We start from the raw sequence: 10,175 nt of genomic DNA, 5'->3' as shown, positions 1-10,175 counted from the left end.
AGAGGACACTTGTTTTGTTACGTGATTACAAGCTGCCCACAGCAGGGAGAATACTGTAATGTGATAATGTTATTCAACTCTTAGTATAACCAACCGCTTGGCTAGCTTGCTGACTTCATGTGAGTATCAGTCTTGAAAAGGAAATTAAACTAATCTGTCAATGACTTTACAACATGTCGTGGCTGCCACAGAGACTGGTCAATAGGCCACATCTGAAACATTTTGCAATTTAGGCATTCATTGATTACAGTAAATCATTACAGTAAATTTTACATACAAAGCAATGGACCAATCCAATTGATCAATAGTCAATAAGTGACCATTCTATTGTTAGTTTTTTAAGCAAGTGTTTAGTAACTACTAAGCTGAATGGTCTGTCTGACAGACCAATGCTGATAAAAGCAGGCCAGAGAAATGGGTGCATTGATTATGTGGTAATTTACTCATTGATCCTTGCCAACCATATGATTGTTTCCATGGTAACTACAGCTTGGTGGCTTTGCCCACTGTGACTATTCTGTGGGAACAATGCGACTGTAAAATTGGATCTGTCATTGGTTACTGTTAACCTCTCCTTGTTGCCTTCTGGCAACTCGGGACGCTTATAGGCAATGACATTCAACTCACCAAAGAGGGAGCACACAGAGTCTCAGTGCATTTCTTATGGTTTGGAAAAGAAAATTCTTTTCAAATAAGTTTCACCACAATTGTAGTTAGAGCATGTACTGGACTAGAGGCCTGACGTAGTGTCTATGTTGTAAGTATCAAGTATATTGCAATTGTTTTGAGGCATTCAAAAGTGGCACACACTGTATGGAGAAACAATTGAATTCAATTACATTCCCTGTATTCATTTTGAACTGGAATGTACTTTTACAAAGTTTCCAAATAAAATACATTGTTGGGACAAAAACATTTCTACCAGGATGCATTAAATACTGGGGCAACAACGAGAAAAGCCATTGTCTAACTACCTTCAAGGCTGAAAAACCCCTTGGACTATAAACTTGATATTATCCAAGTATGGAACACATTAGCAGCAATTGTAAATGGACTGGGTAACGTGCAGAATTGGAAGAAACTGGTTTGATTTGCACCTGATATAATGTCAACTTTGAACAGTCACGTAATGTAATCTTCATAGCCAAAACAAGTTATGAATAAAGTATATTTTTGAGAAGAAGCATAAATTGAAAAAAAAAATCCCCTTTCCACTTACTTTGTTCATAAATAATGGGCAAACAATGCAATCACAAGGAATATGTAAACTACTGAGTAAAATGCAAACATAATTTGATTAAAAGGATTGTCAATAAGCAGAGTTAGAAGAGACAGTAAAATTTCCAATATCCAAACTTAACTTTGTCTATCACTCTTGTATGTGTGTTATTATTTCTGGCTGCTTGTTATAGAAGTACCAGTTTAAATTTCCACTATTAATATGAATAGAATCAATGAAATGTGTCTCTTCGATTAGTGTAAATCAATGGTTCCAGTCATGAAGCAATTAATTTCTCTGTGCAGTTACTGAATGTGCTAATTACTACTTTAGTTTTCACTCACTCTGTCTCAATGATTTTATGGGAGGCAGACTGCCTCAAGAGCCTAATTTTTTTTGTGTGTTGTTAAATATTGGGCCTTTTCCAGACGGGTTTGAAAACTAATGAAGTGGAGAATAATGAGGGACAGTTTGCATTGGAATGAGTTTTTAAAATTAATGTTCAGAATGCCGAACCTCAAACAGATTGAATTGAGTGGTTATTGCTAGATATAACCATATTGTCATCAACAAATTATCACTCAATATTATTCAGTCTGCAATGGCATCCAATGTATCTTCTCACTGGCAAGATATTGTATCAAATTAATCCCATTGATTTATGTGGCATGTTGTTGCATCACTCAGAGAAGTCATGAGGCACTTCATATCCAAGATGTTGAGAAAGAGACATATATTGGTTCCAAATCCAAATGCAACATTGCTTTTGTTTGTGCAGAGGAAGAACCCACAAGTAGCAATGATCCTTCGATATGTTTTTGGGTCGGCTGGTTGAATCATAGAATCCCTGCAGCATGGTAGTAGGCCATTTGGCTCATCAAGCGCATGCTGACCGTCCGAAGAAAAGTTCACACAGACCTCCTCTTCGGCCCCCCCCCCCCTCCCCCTCCCCGGTTAGCCTAAACCTGTAACCCTGCATTTCTCATGGCCAACCTACCTAGCCTACATACCCCTGGATGCCACGGCCAATCCACCTAACTTGCACATCTTTGGACTGTGGAAAGAAACTGAAGCACCTGGAGGAAACCCACACAGACAGTCACCTGAAGGTAGAATCAAACGTGGGTCCCTCGTGCAGTGAGGCAGCAATGCTAACCACTGAGCCACCATGCTGCCTCATTGAAGGAAGAGTATTAGCCAGGATATCACAAAAACTCTTGAGTTGTATTGGAATGTATCATTAAACCAGCCAGATGGCTCACTTACAGATATAATATCACATCCAAAGGCAGTGCAACACTCTGTCAGTGTCACACTGACTTGTCGGCCTGAATGATGTGCCCTGTTCCAGCGTGAGCTTCAAACCCACGGTTTCTGATTCAAAGGCGAGAATGTTACCGAATGAGTAAAGACATAATGACTCACACGTCAATGAAAATGAAATTGCATTTAAACAGTGACTTTTTTAACAACAGGGGATGTTGCATAGTACCTCCATTGGAATTGAATTCGTTTTAACTTTTAAATGATTGATGTTTTGTTGGAAGTTCCTCCAAAACATCTACAAGATCAAGGTTACTCGGTGTTTGGCAGTGAATTAAACAGTCACCACGTTCCCTCTGTCCAATTGCTAGCAGATCTTTTACACTCCACCTGAACATAGAACATAGAAGAATACAGCGCAGTACAGGCCCTTTGGCCCTCGATGTTGCACCGATCCAAGCCCACCTAACCTACACTAGCCCACTATCCTCCATATGCCTATCCAATGCCCGCTTAAATGCCCATAAAGAGAGAGAGTCCACCACTGCTACTGGCAGGGCATTCCATGAACTCACGACTCGCTGAGTAAAGAACCTACCCCTAACATCTGTCCTATACCTACCACCCCTTAATTTAAAGCTATGCCCCCTCGTAATAGCTGACTCCATACATGGAAAAAGGTTCTCATGGTCAACCCTATCTAAACCACTACTCATCTTGTACACCTCTATCAAGTCACCCCTAAACCTTCTTTTCTCCAATGAAAACAACCCCAAGTGCCTCAGCCTTTCCTCATACGATCTTCCTACCATACCAGGCAACATCCTGGTAAACCTCCTCTGCACCCGTTCCAGTGCCTCCACATCCTTCCTATAGTATGGCGACCAAAACTGCACACAATACTCCAGATGCGGCCGCACCAGAGTCTTATACAACTGCAACATGACCTCAGGACTCCGGAACTCAATTCCTCTACCAATAAAAGCCAGTACGCCATATGCCTTCTTCACTGCACTATTTACCTGGGTGGCAACTTTCAAAGATCTGTGTACATGGACACCAAGATCCCTCTGCTCATCCACACTACCAAGTATCCGACCATTAGCCCAGTACCCCACCTTTTTGTTACTCTTACCAAAGTGAATCACCTCACACTTAGCTACACTGAACTCCATTTGCCACCTTTCTGCCCAGCTCTGCAGCTTATCTATATCCTGCTGTAACCTGCCACATCCTTCCTCACTGTCAACAACTCCTCCGACTTTTGTATCATCCGCAAACTTGCTCACCCAACCTTCTAGCCCCTCCTCCAGGTCATTTATAAAAATAACAAACAGCAATGGTCCCAAAACAGATCCTTGTGGAACACAGCTAGTAACGGCACTCCAAGATGAACCTTTACCATCAACTACTACCCTCTGTCTTCTTCCAGCCAGCCAATTCCTAATCCAAACCTCCAACTCACCCTCAATGCCATACCTCCGTATTTTTTGCAGTAGCCTACCATGGGGAACCTTATCAAACACCTTACTAAAATCCATATACACCACATCTACCGCTTTACCCTCATCCACCTCCATAGTCACCTTCTCAAAGAATTCAATAAGGTTTGTGAGGCACAACCTGCCCTTCACAAAACCATGCTGACTATCCTTGATCACATTATTCCTGTCCAGATGTTCATAAATCCTATCCCTTACAATTCTCTCTAAGACTTTGCCCACAACAGAAGTGAGACTCACCGGCCTATAATTACTAGGGTTATCCCTACTCCCCTTCTTGAACAAGGGAACCACATTTGCTAGCCTCCAGTCTTCTGGCACTATTCCTGTAGACAATGAGGACATAAAAATCAAGGCCAATGGCTCTGCAACCTCCTCCCTTGCTTCCCAGAGAATCCTAGGATAAATGCCATCAGGCCCAGGGGACTTATCTATTTTCACCCTTTCCAGAATTTCCAACACCTCTTCCCTACATACCTCAAAGCCATCCATTCTACTTAATTGTGACTCAGTATTCACGTCGGCAACAATGTCCTGTTCCTGAGTGAATACTGACGAAAAGTATTCATTCAGTGAACAGGGATCCAGATTAACATCTCCATTGAAAGGCAGCATCTCTGACAGTGATTATGTACACAAACTGGGCTAAGAAGCAACCAGCTCCTTAAGAAGTGAAGGTCCTATCACTAAGCCAGGGTGACACCAGGGAATAATAATGGTTGACAGGCTTTCTGGCTCAGTGTCGGCTCAGTGTGCCTGTAATAGAGTAATATAATCATATAATCACAGCATGCCAAAAAGATCCTTTGGTCCAACTCATTCATGCCGAGCAGATATTCTAAATTAATTTAGTCCCATTTATAGCATTTGGCCCATGTCCCTGTAAACCCTTCCTATTCATCTACCCTTCCAGATGCCTTTGTGGACAAAGTCAAAAGTCCCATGACACTAGATTAGAGTCCAACAGTTGAACTCTGAGTGCTGCTCCTTCATCAGGTGACTTGACGAAGTGTTCTGAAAGCTTGTGATTTCAAATACAGGTAAACGTGCTGGACTATGACCTGGTGTCATGTGACTTCTGACTTTTAAATGTTGTAATTGTTCCCACCTCCTCCATATTCTCTGGCAGCTCATTCCATACACACTCTGCATGAAAATGTTATCTCTCTGATTCCTTTTATACCTTTCCCCTTTCATCTTAAACATATGCCTTCTAATTTTGGACTCCCCTACCCTGGGCAAAAGACCTTGGCTATTCACCCTATCCATGCCCCTCATGATTTTAGAAACTTCTGTAAGGTCACCCCTTCACCTCAAGTGCTCCTGAGAAAATAGCTCCAGCCTATTCAGCCTCTCCCTATAGCGTAAGGAAATAACAGAAGAGAAACCTTGTGACAGGACTACCCAACATGTACATGTGAACAGAGATACACCTTGTTTTGGATTTGAGAGAGGACCCTGTTGACCATAACAATTTAATTTTTTCCCTCCCCCACCCTTCACGGCCAACACAGTTAGTCAGTTGAAGAAGCTGACATCTTACACGTGACTGTAGCACTGCCTTGACTAACCTGATGCTGTGAATCAGCCAATCTATGAGATGACTACAGACTTGAATTCAGTGAAATTCTGAATCCACTCTAAGAGACATGCCCCTGAAGGTGCTGTCAGAGTCGAACATCCAGCCTCTGAATGATCTGGTTTCTAGTCTGACCAATATCCATGTCAGAGTGATGCTGCCATCATGAACCTTCTCTTTGTTAAAACTGAGAGCGTAAATATCAGTATTATCACTCACTCACATTGCAGAGAGGGAAAGAACAGGGAGAGAAACTCTGTTAAACAGAGGGGAATGGAATAGGGACGAGGGAAGTCATTGCTGTAAGAGGACGAAGAGGTTTCTTTGTCAAGACCATGTTCAGGCATGAGGAAGAGGGGAACATTCTATTAAACAGAGAGGTGTTGGAGAAATAAAAAAACAAATGTAATTGAATTTTGCACCCCCACTCCACCACCACCAAGATCTCCAGCTAGGCGTCGATCAGTGACTGTGTTATTCCTCTTTATGTGATCAGTTGGATCATGCTTTCAGTGTGTGGGTGCCACAACTGATCCTGAGTTTGGGGATCTCCGAGGATGGAGATTTCAGACCTGATGGTCAATAAACTAGAGAGAGATTATGGGCTGTGTGCAGTGAGGCTGGAAACAGTATGGTTAAAGAAAAGGGATGCTCACACATTATTCACAACAGCATGTTCTTTAGCATTGACTATGACTATATCCTTACTTACTGAGTAGTTTAGATTTTTAACAACAACCACAAGCATCCACTGCCTCCCCCCACTCCACTCAGTCGCAACAATATACTGTCTATTAGATGCAGTGCAGAAAATCACCAAGGCTCCTTCAACAGCATCTTCCGAACCCAGAATTATTACCATGTAGAAGGACAAGGGCAGCAGATACAGGGAAACACCACTACCTGCAATTTCGCCTCCAAGCCACTCACCATCCTGACTTGGAAATATATTGCCATTCCTTTACTGTCACTGGGTCAAAATTCTGGAACTGAACCGCCCCACCTCCCCCCCCCACCCCCGCCACCAAAGGCATTGTGGGGCTACTTACACAAAATGGACTGCAGAGGTTCAAGAAGACACCACCTTCTCAAGAGCAACGAGGGATGAGCTAGAAATGCTGGCCCAGCCAGCCATGTCCATATTCTATGAATACATTTTTTAAAAATTGACACACACAAATGTATTGGCAATGAGCTACAATGTGGAAATACAACAATGCATATATTAAGCAGTTAAAATACAATGAACACTGGGAAACTTCACTATTTGTCTGAAGTTCCTATCCATCAGCGCACTGACTTGTAAGGTTATCTGGAATTGAACAGTAGGAAGTCCACCTCCAGGGGGAGTCTGCCCTCAAAATCCAGCAACACAATTGGAATATTGTATAGCTGCTCATCTTAAGTATTCAGTTATCCAGAATTGATTCTGTTCCAAACAATTATTATTGTGTCACAACTTTAAACCTAAAAAGATTTCCTTCTTCACTGTCACTGGGTCAAAATCTTGGAACCTCTTGTCTAACAGCACAGCAGCTCAACAGCACCTCCTCAAGGTCCAATATTGTTGGGCAATAAATGCTGGCCTACTTAGAGATCTCCATGAAGATTGAATAAATACAAAACAGTAAGGTCACCAGGTGCTGTCCTCCACAAAAGATAACTGTCACTAGGCAGGACATTCCAAAGTAATATGGAAACAATGGTGACTATACACCAGGGCAGTAAACTATCACTATCCTCTTCACCAGAGCATGGTGGTGAGGAATTCAGTATGAACTGCTTACCTGCGGAAAACCCAAGTGAGGGTCATCTCTATATTCCCTATATAAGAGCATGTCCTTATCTCCTATATCTACATTTCAGGCCATATTTTTTCATTCCTTTGAGTTTCTTTATCAGTGGCATGTTGTGTAATGGAAGGAATTGACAGCACCCTGGTCATCTTGATGTTCTCGATGGGATGTACTAGCCTTTTCCTCATTGGCATTTGCTCAATCCCGATCCAGATGAAAGTGAATTTGCTACAGAAATGTGCCCGCTGAACCATCGATTCCTCACACTTGAGTTAATGTGAAGTTAAGTCTTGTTTTCTCCCTGAAATTGTTTCTCTTTATTGCGACATGGGTCAGGGGACGATCATGGGAGCTCTGGCCCTGAAGGGGAATGTGTAAATGGGACTTTGTGACATTGAAAACCAGCAAGGCCACAGATCCTTTTATTCCTGATGACCATCTTCCCAAACAGTTGTATCATTTTAGCAGCTACTGCAGCCGCTTGTATAGACATGTGGGCTAGGAGCAAGAGTAGGCCATTTGGCCTCTTCAGGCCTGTTCTGCCATTCAATAAAATCGTGGCTGCTTTCATCACTCCACATTTTCACTTATTACCAACTTTCACCTCCTTGCTTGTCAAGAATCTAAACCAATGATCTAATTATTGAGTGAAGCTTCCCCTTTGTAGCCATTGGCAGCAGCTCTAAGTCCCAAGGTCTGTGTTCAATCCCCACCCCAGGGCTGACATTCCAGTGCAGTACCAAGAGATAGCCACACTGTTTCAGGTTTCAGTTTCCCAGGTGAGATGTCAAACTGAGGTCCTGCCTGCCAGCGTGGTTGTAGAAAATCCTCTTAGCATGGTTTCCAAAGAAGGAAGGGGAGTTGTCCCTGATGTTCTGACTGACATTGATTGCTCAATCAACATTATGAAACAAAAATTAATACATTGCTATCTCTGGAATCTTGCTGTGCACATGTTGGCTCCTGTGTTTCTTACTTTCTGATTGTGACTAAATACAAAAGTGCTCCATTGGCTGTAAAGTACTTTGCGATGCCTGGTGGCTGTGAAAAGCACTGTACAAATGAAAGTCTTTCTTTCAATTGGGACCTTTCGATGAACAGGTGTTCTTTTCACCTATATGCTTAGCCCATTGTTCAGGAAAGGGAAACAGACATGCAGGAACAGACCATCTCAGTACAAATCTCTCTGTGGCCAGGCCCTCTGAGGTTAAACCTTTGCCACATCATTTTATACATTTTAACATGGGAAACACAATCATAGGATCACACAATCATTACGTTGTCAATTGGCCCATCGTGCCAGCACTCAAATGATCATCACTACATAGTGCAAACCTCCTGCCTTTCCCCTGGACCCTTGCACACTATTTCTATCCAAATAATCATCCAATGTCTTCTTGAATGCCTCAACTGAACCTTCTTCCATTATATACAGGACATTGGTTAGGCCACTTTTGGAATATTGCATTCAATTCTGGTCTCCCTTCTGTCAGAAGGATGTTGTGAAACTTGAAAGGGCTCAGAAAAGATTTATAAGGAAGTTGCTAGGGTTGGAGGATTTGAGCTACAGGGAGAGGTTGAATAGGCTGGGGCTGTTTTCCTTGGAGCATCGGAGGCTGAGTGGTGACCTTATAGAGGTTTATAAAATCATGAGGTGCATGGATAGGGTAATGAGACAAAGTCTTTTCCCTGAGGTGGGGCGTCCAGAACTAGAGGGCATAGGTTTAGGGTGAGAGGGTAAAAGTTTAAAAGGGACCTAAGAGACAACTTTTTAATGCACAGGGTAGTGCGTGAGCTGCCAGAGGAAGTGGTGGAGGCTGGTACAATTACAACATTTAAAAGGCATCTGGATGAGTATATGAATAGGAAGGGTTTTAGAGGGACCTTCTTCCAAGTGCTGGCAAATGGGATTGGATTGGGTTAGGATGTCTAGTCAGCATGGATGAGTTGGCCTGAAGGGTCTGTTTCCGTGCTGTACATCTCTATGACTCTATGACATTTCCAGGCAGTGCATTCCATACCCTAACTTTCCTCTGTGACTTTTCTCCCATCATCCTTGCTTCTTTGGCATGTCGCATTCAATCTAAGCTCCTCTTGTTTGTGTTCCTTTTATGAAGGGGAACAGCTTCTCCCTGTCATCCTGATCCAGCCTGCTCAGGATTCTGTAAACCTCCATCCAAATCTTTTATTATCGAACTTCACTTTGATAAGAATATGGTACTCGGTTCCTGGGGGACAGCGACACCATCCCTGCGTCAGGGACAGAAGACCCAAGTCCAAGTCTAACCTGCCCAGATGCTCTACTTCTGAGGTTAGGAGTCCAGATTAGAGTAGTGCTGGAAAAGCACAGCAGGTCAGGCAGCATCCGTGGAGCAGGTAAGTCGACGTTTCAGGCAAAAGCCCTTCATCAGGAATGAAGGGCTTTTGCCTGAAATGTCGATTTTCCTGTTCCTCAGATGCTGTCTGACCTGTGCTTTTCCAACACCACTCCAAACTAGACTCTGATCTCCAGCATCTGCAGTCCTCACTTTTATCTTCTGAGGTTAGGAGTTCAGATCTCACATACAGGGAGGGGATTGGTTGGCTCAGTTGGTTTTATGGCTGGCGAGTGATGTTAAACAGTGTGGGTTCAATTCCTACACTGACTGAGATTAGTATGAAGAACTCTCCTCACCTTCTCCCCTCACTCCTCACCTGAGGCATGGTGACCCTCAGGTTAACCCACCACCTGGAATGAGAGAGCAGGCAGATGGTCGAGTAAGACTATGGCAACTTTGCTTTTAACCCGGTAGACAAGTTGATTAGAAATAGTTTTT

The sequence above is a fragment of the Chiloscyllium punctatum genome, chromosome 48 (genome assembly GCF_047496795.1).
Source record: "Chiloscyllium punctatum isolate Juve2018m chromosome 48, sChiPun1.3, whole genome shotgun sequence".
NCBI lineage: Eukaryota > Metazoa > Chordata > Chondrichthyes > Orectolobiformes > Hemiscylliidae > Chiloscyllium > Chiloscyllium punctatum.
This window is presented reverse-complemented; position numbering follows the sequence as displayed.